Here is an 18841-nt window from a genome sequence, read left to right on the forward strand (position 1 = left end):
AGTATGCTTGTTAGGTTCATTTTGCAGTGACTCATATCTTTCAAATAAACTTCACCTAAGTGTAAAATAGCATTTCTTCTGGCAAAGAAATAGAATATGTCTTCAAAATCACTGTATCTCTCATTCTGATATTGTATAATATATCAGCTATAAATGCATAAACACACACACACACACACACACACACACACACACACATATATATATATATATATATATATATATATATATGAAATATGCTTTTTTATGATTTTTTGCAGAGGTGTAAGTCCCCCTGTATCCAACATGTGGGAGCTACAGCCCTAAGACCCTCTGTTCATAGGTTCTTAGGTAGGTACTAAGCTATCGGCCCTAGGGCCTATACAAGCCTAGCCAAAAAGGTATTGTGGCTTTCGCCACCCAAGAAAATTATTTTCTTGTACCCCTGTCAGGCAGAGCCACAGAGGTGATCCTTGGGGTGAATTTCCTATTTCCCATCTAATCATCAAAATTTTTCTTGAAGAGTGCTAATGAGGAGCTTTGTTTGATATAGCTAGGTAGTTTGTTCCAGAGTATAGGAAGTCTCTGGGACAGGAATCTATCCCTCCAGCACGTTCTGTTTATTGTGGTGAGAAGGTTTAGGTCCCTAGAGCATGTAGCTCAGAGGGATTGGGAATTTTTTAAGTGGAGCATGTCCAACAGCTCTGGGTTTGACGTAGCTTTGTATGTTAGGCAGAGATCGCCTCTGAGTAGGCGATATGTGACACAGTAAAGCTGGAGTTTTTTGAGACGGTCTGGGTAGGGCATCTGTTTGAGGCTAGTAATCCTCTTTGTGAGGTATTTCGGTGGCCTTTCCAGTTGTTGTAGATGTCTTGTGAGGTACATACCAAAAGGGGCATTGTACTCTATAATGGGTCTAATGAGTGATGAGTAGAGGGGAACAATGACCTATTTTTTCCTGGATGAGAAACCTTTTGTGATAAGGTGTGCCACATAGAAAGATTTCCTGACTACTGTGGCAATGTGACTATCAAAGGAGAGACTACTGTCCACCTGTGCCTCAAGGTCTCTTATCACACTTTCGGTGTTAAGTAGACTACCACCTATGTGGTAGCTCATGGGTACAGAGTTGTTACCAAAGGGGTGACAATACACTTTTTGGCATTGAGTTTGAGGCCATGGCTTTGACTCGGGGCATCTGTTTCAGTGAGGCCCTTTTGTAGGATGTCCACATCATTAGGAGTTTCAATTATGGCTCCTAGTTTGCAGTCATCTGTGAACTTCGTTAGCCAAAGACCTTCTGTGTTGGCCTGTACTTCAGAAAAGTAGATACCAAACAGGAGGGGACCCAGGACTGAACCCTGTGGTACTCCACTTCTCTCTGGTCTGAAGTTGGATTTGGAGTCTGCTACTTTCACAGTGTGGGTTCTGTCAGTGAGCCAGTTGGCAAACAATCTTGTGACATAGGTATTTATACCTAGTTTAGTAAGTTTATCTATAATTCCAGAGTGGGAGATGGTGTCAAAAGCCTTGGTGAGATCTAGATAGGCAGTGTGAACCACCTTACCTTCGTCTACGGCTTTGCTGACTGCTTCAAAGAAGTCAGTCAGGTTTAGGACACATGATTTGCCTTTTACAAACCTTAATGGGGTGGGTTCCAGAGTTTGGAGATTACCAATGTCTTTGTTTATAAGTTCCATGATGATACGTTCCATGGCCTTGCAGACCAGGCTCGTCAGGCTAATGGGGCAGTAGTTCCCAGGGTCCATGGTCGCTCCCCCTCTGTGGAGTGGAATAACTGTCACTGTGCACCATTCAGTGGCACAAAGCCTGAGGTGAGGCTATGATTGAACATGGTGCTTAGGTGGGGTGCCAGTCCATTCTGTAGTTTATGTAGAACGCAGCCTGGGATGTTGTCAGGTCCCATGGATGCTGTGTTCTTGGCTTTACAGAGTGCGGATTTTACCTGTGCAGCTGTGATTACAGGAATTTTGCATTCTTCCGGTATAAAGATTGGCCCTTTAGAGGGGGGGGGGGCTTAAAGTTAGCACTGAACCTATCTGCTAGGGTGTTGGCAATATCAGTTGGTTCTGTATATTTAGTGCCATTGTGCTGTAACTCAGAGCAGATCTGAGTGCTGCCATTGAGATTCTTGACATAGCTATAGAATGCTTTGTGGTTGTCTTTAGAATCAGTGGCGATTTTGTTTTCATAACTAGCTTTGAAGGATTTTATGAGGGATCTCAGCTTCTTACTGAGGCTGACCAAGGACTTCTTCCAATCATGGGATTTTACTCTTTTTTTGCAACAGTTTCTTTCTTCTGTTGTAGAGTTTGTTTATGGTAGGGGACCACCAGACTGGCTTCCTTTTTTTGGAGGATAGCATCTTGGTTTTGTTAGGGATAGCACGATCCATGCACTCATGTAAGTGCTTATAAAGTGCATTTGTGTAGGATTCAGCAGTCGTACCTCTATTGTCCATCTGCATGGGTGTCATGAAGTTTGCCACTTCTGTCTTAAGAAGCATGAAGTTGGCTTTGGAGAAATTTTTTACGGTCGTTTCTCTAATAAGGGGTGGGGGAGGGATGTGGATGTCTAGGCTGATTAGCTTGTGGTTGGATCTGAGCAAAGAGAAATTGACCTCTGGTGTGGAACACCAGTCACCCATTTTGGTAATGACCAGGTCTAGGATGTTGCTGCCCCTGGTGGGGGTGTGGATAAGTTGATCCAAGGTGGTGGAATTTGTGAATTCCAGAAAACGTTGAGCAAAAGAGTTGGTACATAAGTAATTTTCCCAGTTAATGGTGGGGTAGTTGAAATCACCCATTATTAGGGTGTTGGGTTGTACCCTAATATTTTCCAGTGTATCAAGAAATGAGGAGTGGGAATCCTGGGGCATGGTGGGGGATCTGTAGCTAGTTACAATTTGGATTGCGGTCTTGCCCAGAGTTAGCTGCATTTGGATAATCTTGGATGCATTATGCTGAGCAACCAGCCTGGATGTGTGGATATTCTTAATGAACACAGACACGCCTCCACCTTTAGTGTTTTGGTCGAGGTTAGGTTGCCAAAGGTGTGGTATGAATTTTAGCCTGGTAAGGCAGGGGTGCTCTCTGGAGCCTTGAACCAGGTCTCTGTCACTGCACAGATGTTGATGTTCTCCATGTTAAGAAGTGCATCAAGTGAATGCATTCTGTTACTTATAAATGCCAACTCAACAGTGAGAAAGGGAAAATACCCACTCCCGAATGTAGCATGACCTTCCACAAAATCATGTCATCAGTCCAGAATTAAATGTGTTTTTGATTGCTTATGCCAATAATCAGAAGATTTACGTATGTATATATATATATATATATATATATATATATATATATATATCTATCTATGGGTCTACTTTATTTTGGTGAATTCTGTTTCACTGAAATGTGAGATTCGCGAGTGGATTTACAAAAAAGTGCGTTTTATCAAAAACGCACTTTCGCGTAAATCAGTAAATAAAAAAAATAAAAAATTAGGTAAAGAAAGAAAAACATGCGGTTTGCATTTTAACTTAGTTGTACATCAACATTCAGTGTTGATGTACAACTAAGCAGACTGTTGTTGAGATCGTAGTACAATGGGGATGAGGGAACATTCCCTTTTCCCCTCTGTAGTGCGATCTCAGAGTGAGAATATTAAAGTATGGGGGGGTGCAGTGGGGCTTGCATAACAGTGTTTTAAGTGTTTAGTTTTTTTTTTTTTTTTTTTTGTTATGGATTTACACGATAATGCGTTTTTGTTGAAATGCACTTTCGTGTAACTGCATTTGTGGATTTACGTTTCGGTGAAATGCAAATTCGTTAGAATGCAGTAGATCCATATATATATATATATATATATATATATATATATATATATATATGTGTGTGTGTGTGTGTGTGTGTGTGTGTGTGTATTCATATATATATATATATATATATATAAAATCTGCGGTGGTGGTGCTCCGGTAGCGTTGTCGCCTCACAGTAAAACACTGACTGGTTCGACTCTCAGCTAGAGCATCTTCTGCGTGGAGACATGCGTGAATGAGCGTACCTTCGTTGAAGGTTGTGCTTTAAGGCTGGCAACTCAGCACGTAAAAATCAACTGCCAATCATTAGCGGACCGGAGTTCTGCTGTGGCGAACCCTAACTGGGAAAAGCTGAAAGACACAACAAATGTATATATATATATATATATATATATATATATATATATATATATATATATAATTTGTAGGTGCACAATATTTCATTGATGTGTCTTTTCATCAACATGTGAAAAAGCTGATACAACTGATCAAAAATCAGTTTATCAAAAATTATAAGATTTTCCACTGTGAGATTGTGGCACAGTGGTGATCTCTACTATTATATATAATTATCAGGGTGGCCAGGGATCCGGGGGTGGGGGTGGGGCTTGATCCTCTGCAAAAAAAAATTGTTTACATTTTTTCAATCGTTTGTGGATTGTTTTAGTCAGCTATTAGGTGTTGAGTATTTGAGGGTTATATTGTGTAGTTTGGATGGAAGGTTAGGTGCCTGCACTTTATTTTTTTTTTTATCTTGTGCAGCTCACACTATTAATATTGTCACCATATCCCAAAGACATGCTGCAGGTGGATTGGACACTCTAAATTGGCCCTAGGTGTACATGTGAGTGTGCCTTCTGTGGAAGGTTGTTGGGGGCGCGCGGGCACACACACCGTAAAACTCCACTGCCATCAATGCGGGAACAACAGGATCCGCCTGGGTGAAACCCCCCGGGAAAAGCTGAAAGAAGAAGAAGATCATCTCAAGGGCATTTTCAATAAACAAAACTATGCAGATTGCATAAAACTAGTTTCAGGTACACAGATTAAAATACAATGCATGCAAATATTTCAGTGTGAGTAAATTAAGTGCGCTACTCAAACTATCAGGATTACATGCCCAAGTGTCACACAGGAAAGGCAAAGTCCCTCTCTACTCTGTAGATCACCACAGGATCCTTCCCTAATCACAGTTCTATGCCTCTTTACAAGAAGCAAACATCTTTCTGCCAAGAAACTCACCAACAGTCTTTACTCCAGGGGCAAATATCTCTCCAACATGAGGTACTAATGCCTCTACTTTCTCACTTCAGGCACTCCCTTTGTATAAGAAGAGGTGTTGGTTTCTCCACTGAGGCAGGTGTGGATCCTCCTCCAAGTATTTTCAATATTACAGCTTCACAGTGGTAACAAAAGGGCACACATCAGTAGTTCTGAATCATAGGAGGAGCAATAGGGAAGGTCCAGTCTGAACCCATATTGTACGACATATACAAGCTTTACAGGAGGAAACAGGAAGTCACATGAGCATATAACCATTTGTACTTTAGAAGTGTATTCACTGAGCTTGGTGTGTGTATGTACCTCTTACTCTAGATAGATGTTATGGGAGGAATCTCCAGCATTTTGAGTTGATTTCTCTATAAGTTGGATTGTTACGAATTGTGCTACAAATGTTGTTGTTGTGTCTTTCGGCTTATCCCATTTAGGGGTTGCCACAGCAGAACTCCAGTCTGCTAATGTTTGGTAGTGGATTTTTACATGCCGAGTTACCAGCCATGACGCACAACCTTCAACAAAGGCACGCTCATTCACGCATGCCTCCACACAGAAGACGCTCTAGCTGAGAATCGAACGGGACAACGTCTTGCTATGAGGTGACAACTACCGCAGCACCACTCACAGCGAGACGTTGTCCCATTCGATTCTCAGCTAAAGCATCTTCTGTGTGGAGGCATGCGTGAATGAGCGTGCCTTTGTTGAAGGTTGTGAGTCAGGGCTGGTAACTCGGCTACAAATGTACTAAATGGAAATACCTTTGAGCCATGGATATTCTGAGACTGACTTTGAGAGACTTTTTCTGGTCTGTGTTGCATGCAAATGAAGCTATTTTCAATACTTATTTTCAGAAATCTCTAAATACGTGCTTAAAGTGTCCTTCAAGATTTCTATTTCTGCCTGTTGTAACAAAAGGAGCATATTTTTATCAATTTCCCTTGCAAATAAATCATTGGTGAAATGCTGATTAGGAATATTTTATGATGACTCTTGAACTAAAATATGACAACATAATCTATCTTCACAGTAGACCGACTTACATAAAGTTGACAAAAATTGAATGATCTCAAAACATCAACCTGGCATTGCACATGCTCCAAGACATAGCCTTAGAGCATGCAAATCCAAAAGCAACATTTTTGCAGGTGTCACTGCTACGTGTGTGTGTGTGTGTGTGTGTGTGTGTGTGTGTGTGTGTGTGTGTGTGTGTGTGTGTGTGCATAATATCTATCTAGAGAGAGAGAGAGAGAGAGAGAGAGGGAGAGAAACTCTACAAAACCAGAGTAAGAGGTATATATCCCAAGCCTGCTATTACAGAAGTCTTGCACCATCCATTGTAAGTCAGCTTTCCTGTTGACCCAGTGGTATAGGAAGACCCATATACGTATATATACAACCACATGCGCGCAGACACACACACACACACACACACACACACACACACACACACACACACACACACACACACACATTACTATTAAATGAAATGCAAATGCATCAGGTTAGACTTGATCGATATTTGCATTTCAAAAACAAAAAAAACGTACCAAACAAGCAAAACGATGAACAAACAAAAGAGCGCAAATTAAAACAGTTTCATTTTGCAGCCTGAGAACCTAAACCCTGCCACTGCATTTGGGCCAAAATTGTCTAAAAAGTGGTGGTGTTATGAAAAGGGTTTTTTGAAAGGTATGGTGCAGTGTTAAGTATAGGGCTCCAACTGCCCTCCCTTACTAATGCATGCTAAGCCTAATTTTAACCATGTCCCTAACCACAACCTGACACGTTACCATACTAAAATCATTTATGTAACACTAACAGTATTCAGATGAATTAAGGCTGAGGTTATTGGAAACATTAAATGATCCCAAAAGGAAACTGGTTGTTTTCCCTTTTGTGATTTTTTTTGCTTTTAATGTTGAAGGTTTTCATTATTTTGATTTTCAATATGTCAGGACTGACCATTTGTGATTCAAGCTGTCAGCATTTTTATCAATTAACATCAATCCATGTTTTCACTCTCTCTCTCTATATATCTATATATATATATATATATATATATATATATATATATATATATATGTATCTATACAGTAAACTCTCAGTTAAACAGAAATTAAGCTACCAACAATCTCAAGCAACCAGCAAAAAAAAAAAAAAATCAAAGTAATACAGTACAATTTTCATGTGTTGCACTTTCTGTCCCCCCCCCCCCCAGAAACGTACCTTATATTTTTAAAGTTTTAAAGTTTTAAAAAGGAAAATAGGAATAAATTCCTTGCTCTCTACTCTGACAACAATTCAAACCAAGCAAACAGTATTGAGTACAGTATTAGTCAGGCCTTTTTTAATAGTAACTCTCAAGCAACCAGAAATTACAGTTATCTGGCATCTATCAATCCCCATGGGTGCCGGTTAACTGAGAGTTTACTGCATAGAGAATATATATATACATATATATACATAAATATATATATATATATATATATATATATATATATATATATATATATATATATATACATATACATATATATGAGTCTATGTTCCATGTTTGTAGCTCAAAAACTTCCACTTATTGTTTTTTTTTATGTTTACATGCAATGTCCACTTGCTGAGTATGAGTGTTCAATATGTCTGTTTAATGTGTTCACAGTCATATAACGTGAGCATTTTAACATAAAAATATTGTAATATGATTCTTTATTTCTTTCTTTAATAAGAGAATTACCTAACAAAGAAACTGCAACTCATGTTACACAATTCCCAGATGTCATTATGGACAACAACCTATTATATAAAGAATGACAATATGAAGCAATCATATAAGGCCTGCAAAGAACAAATGAAAGCAGGCTATCATTGAGAAATAAATGGAGTAGTTTATTAATTGCTGAAAATCGTGCAAGGTAGGCTAGACATGTTTTACAGAATAAAGTTTACATTGTCATATGTCAGACAGGTAAAGGGGAATTTAAACTTATAGAAGCTGCACAGTAATTAAAGAACATGCAGATTATGTTGATAGATGTTTATACATAGCTTATATTTTTATGTGTGGTAGAAAGAAATGCATGTTTATATGACTTATCTATACATGGCTGTATTGTCTTGGAAGTGTACAAGTGATTAATAGTGTCTCATCCTACCTGTGCCATCTTGCATGGCCGGACTCTGGTACACAAGGGTGTATGGAATAAAATAGTGTAACCTGATATATTTCAGGGTTCCTCAGTGAACCATTAGCCACTGGTTTCAAAATTAACATGAGGATTTAACTAGTGACAGTAGACATCTGTAAAATAAAATAGGGATTCTGTTAGTGAGATATAGTTTTGATTTTTATACATTTGATGTTCACTTCCTGTATACAGATATACCAAATAACACAGACAGGTTAGTCCCACTAGGACAGCACCTCTTTTCAGAGGAGACCCCAGGTGGTATTCATCCTGACTATGTAAAATTTGGCCAGGACACTTGGGAACCTCCTCTCCTCTTTTCTGAGAAGTTCTGTGGGGTCTTTTATATCTACCTGAGCAACCACAAGATCAGGCAGATCAGACTTTGGTTTAATGTCTCTTCCAAAGAACGGCAGACTCAGGGGTGCAGCATCCCATCATACTACACTGCAGTGTCATGTATTGGAAAATGAATCCAAGCACCTGGTGTGGAAATAGTACTCCCAGTCCTTTGATCTTCCAGCACCAAATGCAAGTGTTTCATCCACTGAGCCCCCAACACTGCTAACTTGAGTCACCCATTCAGCCACCAGGGCTGCTAAATTGAGTCACCCATTGAACCCCTGAAACTGCTAACTTGAGTCACCCTTGGAGTTTCTGACACTGTTAACATGTGTCATCTACTGGGCCCCCAGCACTGCTAACTTGTGTCACCCATTGGACCCCCGGCACTGCTAATTTGTCTCACCCATTAAGCCCCTGACACTGCTAACTTGTGTCACCCATCAAGTCGAGTGACTCTGCTAACTGTTTGCATAATTATTCTGAAAATATTATTTTAGAAGTTAATAATACACATGTATTGTATGCTCTGCTATGTGAAAGTCATGCCTATTATTTTGCTGGTGATTTTTTTTTAAATTGACATTTGCAAATGAATGTGCATATATGCTTTTTCTCAGAGATCCAGCATGCTTTATCGAGAAAAACACATTCAAGAGGTCTATAAAGTACTAGGAATATTGCAAAGATCATTTTTTTATTTGTTGTAGAGGGTATTTATGAGGAACTGAAATTAATCTGCTGCATATTTGTATTGCATTGGCAGCAATATCAAATTAGAAATGAACTGTGGTTTAAATGAGATTCATTTTGATGAAAACATTAAATTGGAAATGAAGAGTGGGATAACGAGATTATTTACTTAGCCTCCTGAGTATACGATATAAATAATGGAACTGGATTAAAACTATGCAAAACCACTGTGCTACATACTGTATGCTTCATACCAAAGATGATAAATGATAGATGTGTCTTCATTATTCACTTGTATTCCACAGGACAAGGAAATTGAAGCTTTACGATCCCTTTTAATGAACACAAATACATTTTCTAAGAAACAAGTTAGTTTATATTGTTTATTAATGGAATTAGTTTTAGAAAATCATTATTTTATGTTTGATAGATAATATTACAAACAGTTATGGGGTTAGCTATGGGCTATTCTGTAGCCCCATCCTTTGCAAATCTTGTTTTAGGCTATTGGGAAACTGCTATTTTACCTTTAAGTCATTTCTTTAACAACATATTATTTTATATAGGTTTTGTGGCTGACATTTTTATAGTTGACATTTCACAGAGTGAGGTTGATGTGTTTATTAATGAATTAAATGACATCTCAGATCATTTAAAGTTCACTAAAGGTGAAGCTGGATTACATGTACATTTTTTGGATTTATTCTTAGAACTGGACTTACTAAATAAGTCAATTGATAGTAACGTTTATAGAAAAGAGACTTTTTTAAATAGTTATCTACATTATAAGAGTGGGCATCCTATGTTTATGAAAAGGAACATCCCTAAAGGACAATTTATTCGGGCTTCTAGATTAATGTCTAGGGACAATTAATTTTATAAAGAGATGGTTAATATTATTTATATGTTTAAGGAAAGAGGTATAGAGAAGCTGAATTGATATGTTCTGCAAATGAAGTAATTAGAAAAAGAAAAACTGTTTTCAAGCCCATTTTAGCACAAAAAGAAAGTGTTTATAGTGATATAAATAATAAGAAGATTACTTTTTCTAACAGTAGTCCAGTGTTTTTATTGGATATGTCCTGTGATAGTAGTTCCATTAAGGAAATTATAAGAAGAAATTGGAAACATTTTACAGGGGAATCCTGATGTTTATAAAGTTGTAGGAGAAGAACCTACATTTGTACATCAGCGGAATATGAATTTTAAAAGGTTATTTGAGAAGAAAGAAACATGTGGAAGTGACTAGTACAAACAAAGAGAAAGGGATGTTTGCTTGTGGGATGTGTAATATTTGTAGGCTCACTTTAGAAAGTTCTTTTGTGTTTTTAGAATTTTGCAATCATACTGTTTATTTGAAACATAGATTTACCTGTAAGACTTCTGGTATTGTATACACAGGTTTATGTTCAGGGTGTCCTGCTTTTTATATTGGTATCTCCACACGCTCCTCAGAAAAAAAGAGTTAAGGAGCATCTTTATGCTATTAAAAGTAAAGATTATAACAATTCTTTATATAAACATATTCTCATTTGTAATAAATACAAAAAGCTTATGTTTTTTGTTATACATTGTTTACCTCAAGATCTGAGGAGTGGGGATTATAAAAGCCATTTATAAGGTTTAGAAACTAAGTGGCAGATTACGTTAAAATGCTGACAAATTCCCAGTTCTAAATGAATCAGTAAACATTAAGTGTTTTTTTAAAAAACAGGAGACTGAAAATTAAGTAGATTGTGGTTTAGTTCATACAGTGGATATAAAAAGTGTGCACACCCCTGTTAAAATGCCAGTTTTTTTGTGATATAAAAAATGAGACCACATAAATCATTTCAAAACTTTTCCCACCTTTAATGTGACCTATAACCTGTACAACTCAATTTAAAAAACAAATAAATCTGTTAGGAGAAAAAATATAAATAATAAAAAATGTACAAAACACTGGTTGCATAAGTGTGCACACCCTTAAACTAATATTTTGTTGTTTGTGCTCAGCTTATCTAGTATAATTTTAATAAAATACATATTCTATCATGTTCATATTGATTTGCTTATAGTCCTGTATCAATTCTATTATTTTCTCTTCCATTAGTTTTGCCCATAATATCTATACCTTCTTGCAGCATTCAGTCTTCTTGGGTAGGAGTCCATCTGCATGGCACATCCGGACTTGGCCATATTTGCCCACTGTTCCTTGCAAAAGTGATTCAAATCTGTCAGATTGCAAGGGCATCTCTTGTGCTCAGCTGTCTTCAGGTCACCCCACAGATTTTCTATTGGAGTTAGGTCTGGGCACTGGTTGAGCCATTCCAAAACTTTAATTTTCTTCTGGTAAACCATTCTTTTGTTCATCTGGATGTATGCTTGGGGTCATTGTCATGTTGAAAGGTGAAATTCCTCTTCAACTGCAGATTTCTAGCATATGCCTGAAGGTTTTAGGCCAAATGTGACTGGTATTTGGAACTGTTCATAATTCCCTCCACCTTGGCTAAAGCCCCAGTTCCAGCTGAAGAAAAGCAACCCCAAAGCATGATACTGGCATCACCATGCTTCGCCATGGGGATGGTGTTTTTTTGGTGATGCAGTGTTATTTTTGTGCCAAACGTACCTTTTGGAATTGTGGCCAAAAATTTCAACCTTGGTCTCATCAGACCATAACACATTTTCCCACATGCTTTTGGGAGGCTTGATGTATTGTTTTGCAAATTTTAGCTGGGCCTAGATGTTTTTCTGTGTAAGAAATGGCTTCCGTCTTGCAACCCTACCCCATAGTCCAGACATATGGAGAATATAGGAGATTGTTGCCACATGTAGTGCACAAGCAGGACTTGCCAGAAATTCCTGCAGCACCTTCAGTGTTGCTGTAGGTCTCTTGGCAGCCTCCCTGATCAGTGCTCATCTTGTCTCTTCATCAATTTTGCAGGGATGTCCAGTTCTTTACAACAACACTGTTGTCCCATATTTTCTCCACTTTTTGATGACTGTCTTCACTGTGTTCCATGGTATATCCAATGCTGTGGAGTTGTTTTTGTACCCTTCTGACTGATACCTTTCTACAATGAGATTCCTTTGTTATTTTGTAAGCTCTCCTTGAGCCATGGCTTTTGCTGTAGCAGGCAACTGAGTAAATGTCAGGAAAATCCTACAAGGACAGCTGAACGTTATTTGGGGTTAATCAGAGTCTCTTTAATTGATGGCAGGTGTGTACTCAAGAAGACTGTATGCTGTAATTAAATCAAAAGGTGCTTCAAAAAAATTAGTTTAAGGGTGTGCACATACAACAAAGTATTAGTTTAAGGGTGTGCACACTTATGCAACCAGCGTATTGTACAATTTTTATTTTAATATTTTCCCCTAACAGATTTGTTTTTCAATTGAATTTTACAGGCTATAGGCCATATTAAAGGTAGGAAAGGTTGTGCAATGATTTATTGTGGTCTTATTTTTTATATCACAAAAACATGGCATTTTAACAGGGTGTGTGTAAACTTTTTATATCCACTGTACATTTAAAGTTTATGCGAGTTTTGTATGTAAATTTGATTTATGTAATTTTTTTATGTGTTAATTAAATTTGAAATGTGATTGGTTACTTGTTCTTATTTAAATAGATGTGTTAAGTGATTTGATTATTTTCTGAAGAAGTATTTTAGGCAAAAGCATTATTAAACTGTTTTGAACCCAAAAGTTCCATTGTTTACTCTTTTATTTGATGTTTCTTTGTAGTGTTTTTGTTTTATTGCTTGAGTTTAGTTTGTTGTTGCTGTTCATGATAGATATCTTAATGAAATATAAGCCAACTAGACAAAAACGATTTATACGTGGAAACTAAGAAAATCTTACCAGGACTTGTTACCTTAACCCTCTGTGCTAAACTGCCAGACCATTTTCAGGACACATAATATAGGTTTCATATCATAGTGGTGGTAAGAAATTTATAAATTATTTGGTGCAAAGGGTGGACACAAACTGAACATTAATACAGATTGCACAGTTATGGTGCCTATGGATGTGCTATACATTATGTCACTGGCTAGAGAACCATAAGCACAGTACTATACACCACTGGCACACTTTAAAGGAGAAAAAGAGGTTAAAGCATTTTGCTCAATGCCAAAAAGTTAGCATGTATAGAGGCAAAGGCTGCTGTACCCTTGAATGATATTTGTGCAGTAAGATAAGTTGATGGTAGGGAATCGGGTAGCAGGTGTTTAGAGATTTCCCCAGATATATTTATAGATATAATGGATGCCCTATTTATACCCAACATTACAAGGTCATTATGTACAACATATAAAAGCATGTACCTTTACTGGTTTATGTAAAATATGATAGTGTTGTTATTTATGGCCACCCAAAGAAAATGTGGGGTCACCTTATGTCATTATAACTGTTGTGTATGTGACTAAATGCACAAAAGTGAGGCGTTTATGTCAATAAAACACAGTAAACATTTAGTGTCTTAAACGGAGCATATATGTCAATGTCTGCATGCCATTTCTAAAAGAATAAAATTGTACCCTAATAAACACACACTTAAATACAGTACACATTCAGTATATGCAAACATTCATGTAAAATGGCAAAGATTGAGAATTTCTTTATTGTGTGAATGAATCTGTGTGTGTGTGTGTGTGTGTGTGTGTGTGTGTGTGTGTGTGTGTGTGTGTGTGTGTGTGTGTGTGTGTGTGTGTGTGTGTGTGTGTGTGTGTGTGTGGAGGGTGTATGTACGGATGTGCATGCATGAATGCATGTGTGTGTGTGTGTGTGTGTGTGTGTGTGTGTGTGTGTGTGTGTGTGTGTGTGTGTGTGTGTGCATGTGTGTGTGTAAGGAATACATAGGAAATTAAGGAATCTGCAAAGAGTGATGTGGGAGTTGACAGTGGACATTGCAGGTGTAACAGAAATGCAGTAAAGTGACTAAAGTGGGTGGGATATATACATGCCTTCCCATGGGGTGTTCTGGAGCAACAGAGAATATAGGAATGCCAGGTGGAGCAGAGGTCTCTATAAAGGAGAGCATCAAATAATATGCTTTAGTATACAGCAGTTAGTGCTTTCATCCTGCATGGGACTTCATCAGGAAGTTGTGTGACTTATTCCTGCTCAGGACTCTTGGCTTCTGTGTTTATGCCTATTTTGTAGCTTCACTAACACAAAGGTGGCTTCTTCTGTTTGGTATTAATGGAGAAGGGGAAGAGAGTGAATTAAAAAGAAATCAGTGGGATAAGAAGATGTGAGATCTGAATCTGCCAGTAATGGAAACGGAAATTTTACATCCTGGAAAGACACAAACCAGGAGTTTTCCAATATTTTGGATCATGATCTACTAAGTGGTGAGGGACTGTACCAGAAAGTCCAGAACTGTATACATGTGCTTAGTAATCTAACAATGTAACAATCCTAGACCACTTCAATCCTCTAACAAACTATTAATTCAGACTAGCAAAATGAATAACACAGCCAGTGATTCTCTCTTTGCAAACTCTGTAAGTAGATCCTGGAACTCTCTTCCAACTGATATTACTTTACTTTCCACCTTAGGTCAATTTAAAACTAGACTCAAACAACATTTGCCACTTAACTGGTCATGTCAATGTATCAAGCCTGGCTAACTCTCTCTAGAATGTGTAAAAATCTGCTAACCAGTTTACTGTGTAATTTAATTTAATCCTGACTTGTGTTCAGGATTAACTGTAACCTGTGGAACTTGTTTATCTTGCTTACTTATGTAATCTCTGTAAATAGTCTGTTTGTAATATGTAATGTTGGTATTATGTAATGCTGTATCTGCTTACCCTTGGAGCTTTTCTCCCCGGGCCTCCGCTGAAAATGGACATGCATCCAGTCGGACTATCCCGGTCAACAAATGTAAAATAAAAATAAATAAATAGTAAGTGCAAATGGGATCATGGATAGCTATGTAAAGTTGGTATTAGCTAGCAATGTACAAGATAAAAAGAGAACTTGGGGTTGTTAATGTATGAGGAAGAGGCAAAATGGTAAAAAAATAAAAAATAAAAGAAAGTCGTCATAGCTACATAGGAATGTGAGGGTATTAATTAATGCAAAAATAGGTTGTACAGGAGGTTAGAAAGAAGAGATGGTAGGAGGTGGAAGCAAGATGGAAGAAGACTAGAAGGAAGGTAACAAAACATGTCATGCTAGCAAGGTCACTGAAATGGATCTAAAGAAAAGGATGTGATTCTTTGTCATTTTGTAAGTGAAAGGAGGAAAAATGGGCAAACCTGTCCATGTTAAGCATGCATACGGGTGTTCACCTAAGATAAGAGAAAAAAAAAACAAAGGTTATGAAAAGATACTTTGCTTCATTCTTCACAGGGAAAAGCAGTATGAAAGTACCATTTAGGTAGGGAGATGTAAAAGGACAGGGAAAGCAGTGAACAAACACCATAACAGACATGAAGGAGTCTGGGAGCACGCTTGTTTAGGACTGAATACACAATAAGGATCTGGGGAGTTCCCTCCAGAGTTTTCCAGCACCTGGTTAGTGTACTAGAAGATCTCATGGCAAGAGACTTTTAACTAATCAGTTTTATGACTGCATTATGGGTTACAATATATCCTGATTGCAGAGCAATTTAGATTCAGGTATAAAAAACAGTTGTTATTTAAAGAATCAGTCTATATTTTACAGTTCGATACTCTTTCCCCTAGAGGGTTAAATGAGGAATGTAATTAGAGTCTGTTAATTTAAGTTAGTAATTAAGTGCTAATTGCTTTTTCTATACAAGGCAAATGTTTTGCATTGTGTTTTACTCCTTGAAGGCTTTGGTCGAGACGTCAGAGTGAGTTTTATTTAAGCATGTTTGTATTACTGGCTGGTCATTTTTGTATTATTTCAGCTTTTCCAGTTGTTATATTTAGAGTAATTTAGATTACCTGATAGGAAAGCTGCAGGATTTGGGATAGGACACATTATGAAGGACAGGATTGCTCCATGATTAAACATGAAGGATAGGGTACAGAGACGTAGTAAGAGAGACGAGATCAAAAATAAGACAAGTGACAAGGGATGTAATGCAGGAATCATTTCTGATTCTAGCACTCTACAGCATAGTTACTTCACAGGTACAGTAGTGGACTAAAAGAATATGAGAAGGATGGCAAAATATTCAGAAAGTGATAATTGATAACGGAAGTAAAATAATGCAAAGTACTATAATTGGTACACAACAACCCTACGTGTGAGTAGTAGAAATAAAAAGAAAAGAACATGAAAATTTCATGGGAGTATTGATCAAATCATGATGGGAGCACTGAGAACTGAGTGAACTGGCACTGACAAACAGAATACTGGGGTGTATATGGGGGGGGGGGCTAATCCAGAGGTGGTAACATTCTCAATTTACTAAGACCTTATCATGCTGTAGCTTTGCACAGATCTTGAGGGCATATAATGAGTGGGACATCAAGCTGCAGGGTGCAGAAAAAAAGAAAGCCACCAGAACAGTATATGAGATGTAGTAAAAAGTAGATGACAAGAGAAAAAGTTGAACTGGAGCTCTCTACTTAGATACTAGAAAAGACAAGAGGGGGCATGGCACAGATGTACAAAATTATGCAGGGAATATATTGGGGTCATCTTACACAAGAAGGATATTGGAGACATAGGCAAAAACTGCAGAGATAAACCTGGGTTTTTGGAAGTACTTAAGAACGGGCTATGGACCCACAGAATGAACTAATGGGTTGATCGTTGTGAGAGAACTCAAATAAGTATTCAAGAAAACATTTGCCAAGTGAAAGAGGAAGTAAGACAGATACAGATTGGAAGTCCAAGTAGCTCTGTAGTGTCAGTGATGCATTAGACAGCACACTTGCCTTTGGTTCAGAAAGCTGTAGGTTCTATTCCCACATGAGGCAGGACAATTGTTGACACTGCAGTACAGTGTAAGGGGAGATACTGCACTCCTAAATGTGCTGTGAGATATTGAGCTAAGGCCTCATCTGCTTGAATTGGTGGTAGCTCAGGTAACTGTAAAAGAAACTGCAGCACCTATTGAAAAGAGGAGTCCTTTATTTTATAAATTTGCATTTATAAAATCAGTACAATGCACATACTTACATATTTACAGATTTTCAAAATCTTCCTTATTTTACAGCACTTTCTTCTTTTTCTATGTACCCCAACTCCTTCTTCTACAATCACCATCTAATTGTTCATATTATATTTGAATTAAATACTTTCCATTAAACATGATTTCATTCAATATATAAAATACTAAATACCTCCTTAGCAATATTATGCACAGCTTCTCTAGTATAATTTTTATAAAATACATATTCTATCATGTTCATATTGATTTGCTTATAGTCCTGTATCAATTCTATTATTTTCTCTTCCATTAGTTTTGCCCATAATATCTATACCTTCTTGCAGTCTAAAAAATGTATGTTCATATCTTTCCAGCTTCCACAAAAATGACAAATTATTTAATTTATTTTTTTAAGGCATTTTTCCTTTCACCGGTAACTTTCTGATTTGTATTCTCCACAAAACATTTTGACATTCAACATATTTTTTACATCTTTTATTTCTTTCCTTTATAGCCTTTATTCTTTCTTCTGTTAAATGATCCCAAGAATTAGCAAAATAATTCTGTATCATTATAGTTTTATTTCATATTTTCCTATAATCTTCCATCTTATCTTTTTTTTACTTCCGCTTTCTTATTTTTTCTTGATACATAGTAATTTCTTTATTTGTGCACACTCTCATTCTTTTATTTATTCTTAATATACTCCATTCTGACTCATATTTCTTTTTCAAAATTCTTACTAACAAATTATCTTAATTTCCTTTAATCCATCTCAACACTTTATATAAATATAAATTTAAAGAAGCTCTGTAAACAAGAGGATTTAATAAACCTAAGTCACCTTCTTTCTTTTTCAAATGTAATATCCCTGTTTTAACAGAATTTATCTAGGATTCCTAGATAAATCTGAACATCACCTCAAAAATTGTTTTTTCCATATTATTTGGTAGATATATATATATATATATATATATATATATATATATATATAAATACATTATATATATATATATATATATATATATATATATATATATATATATATATATATATATATATATATAGATAGATAAATATGTATATTTATATATTTTTGCAACATATGCCATTCAAATGGAATTTATCAAATGGCATAAAAAATATGGAAGCAACAGGCCACGGCTATATGTAAGTAAAACAATTTAATACACAACAGACAACAAAAGGTGAACATTTTCGTGGACCAAGCCACTTCATCAGACAATGAAATGAAACAGAAAATTCATTTATATATCATCCCATACTCATTGATTAAAACCCCACCTTCATTTAAAGTCACACATCATTTTATGTTCAAATACACTATATAAAACAACTCATTTAAAAACTAAATAAAGCCACGTATAAACCATAATACAACATTATACATTAAAATGTCACTTTAACAGGTCTCTCCTTAAGAGAATGGGCTTAATATTCATTTTCTCACTGAG

General features: G+C 36.7%; 1 protein-coding gene across 1 annotated transcript in view; it reads right to left on the bottom strand.

Annotated features, from left to right (window-relative positions):
- Nucleotides 1-18841, bottom strand: part of GPR4 (G protein-coupled receptor 4) — a 2027241-nt gene that overhangs the window by 1458945 nt on the left and 549455 nt on the right. The window lies entirely within an intron of this gene.

Source organism: Protopterus annectens, chromosome 1.part0, assembly GCF_019279795.1.
Source record: "Protopterus annectens isolate FY-2018-M chromosome 1.part0, PAN1.0, whole genome shotgun sequence".
Lineage (NCBI taxonomy): Eukaryota > Metazoa > Chordata > Ceratodontiformes > Protopteridae > Protopterus > Protopterus annectens.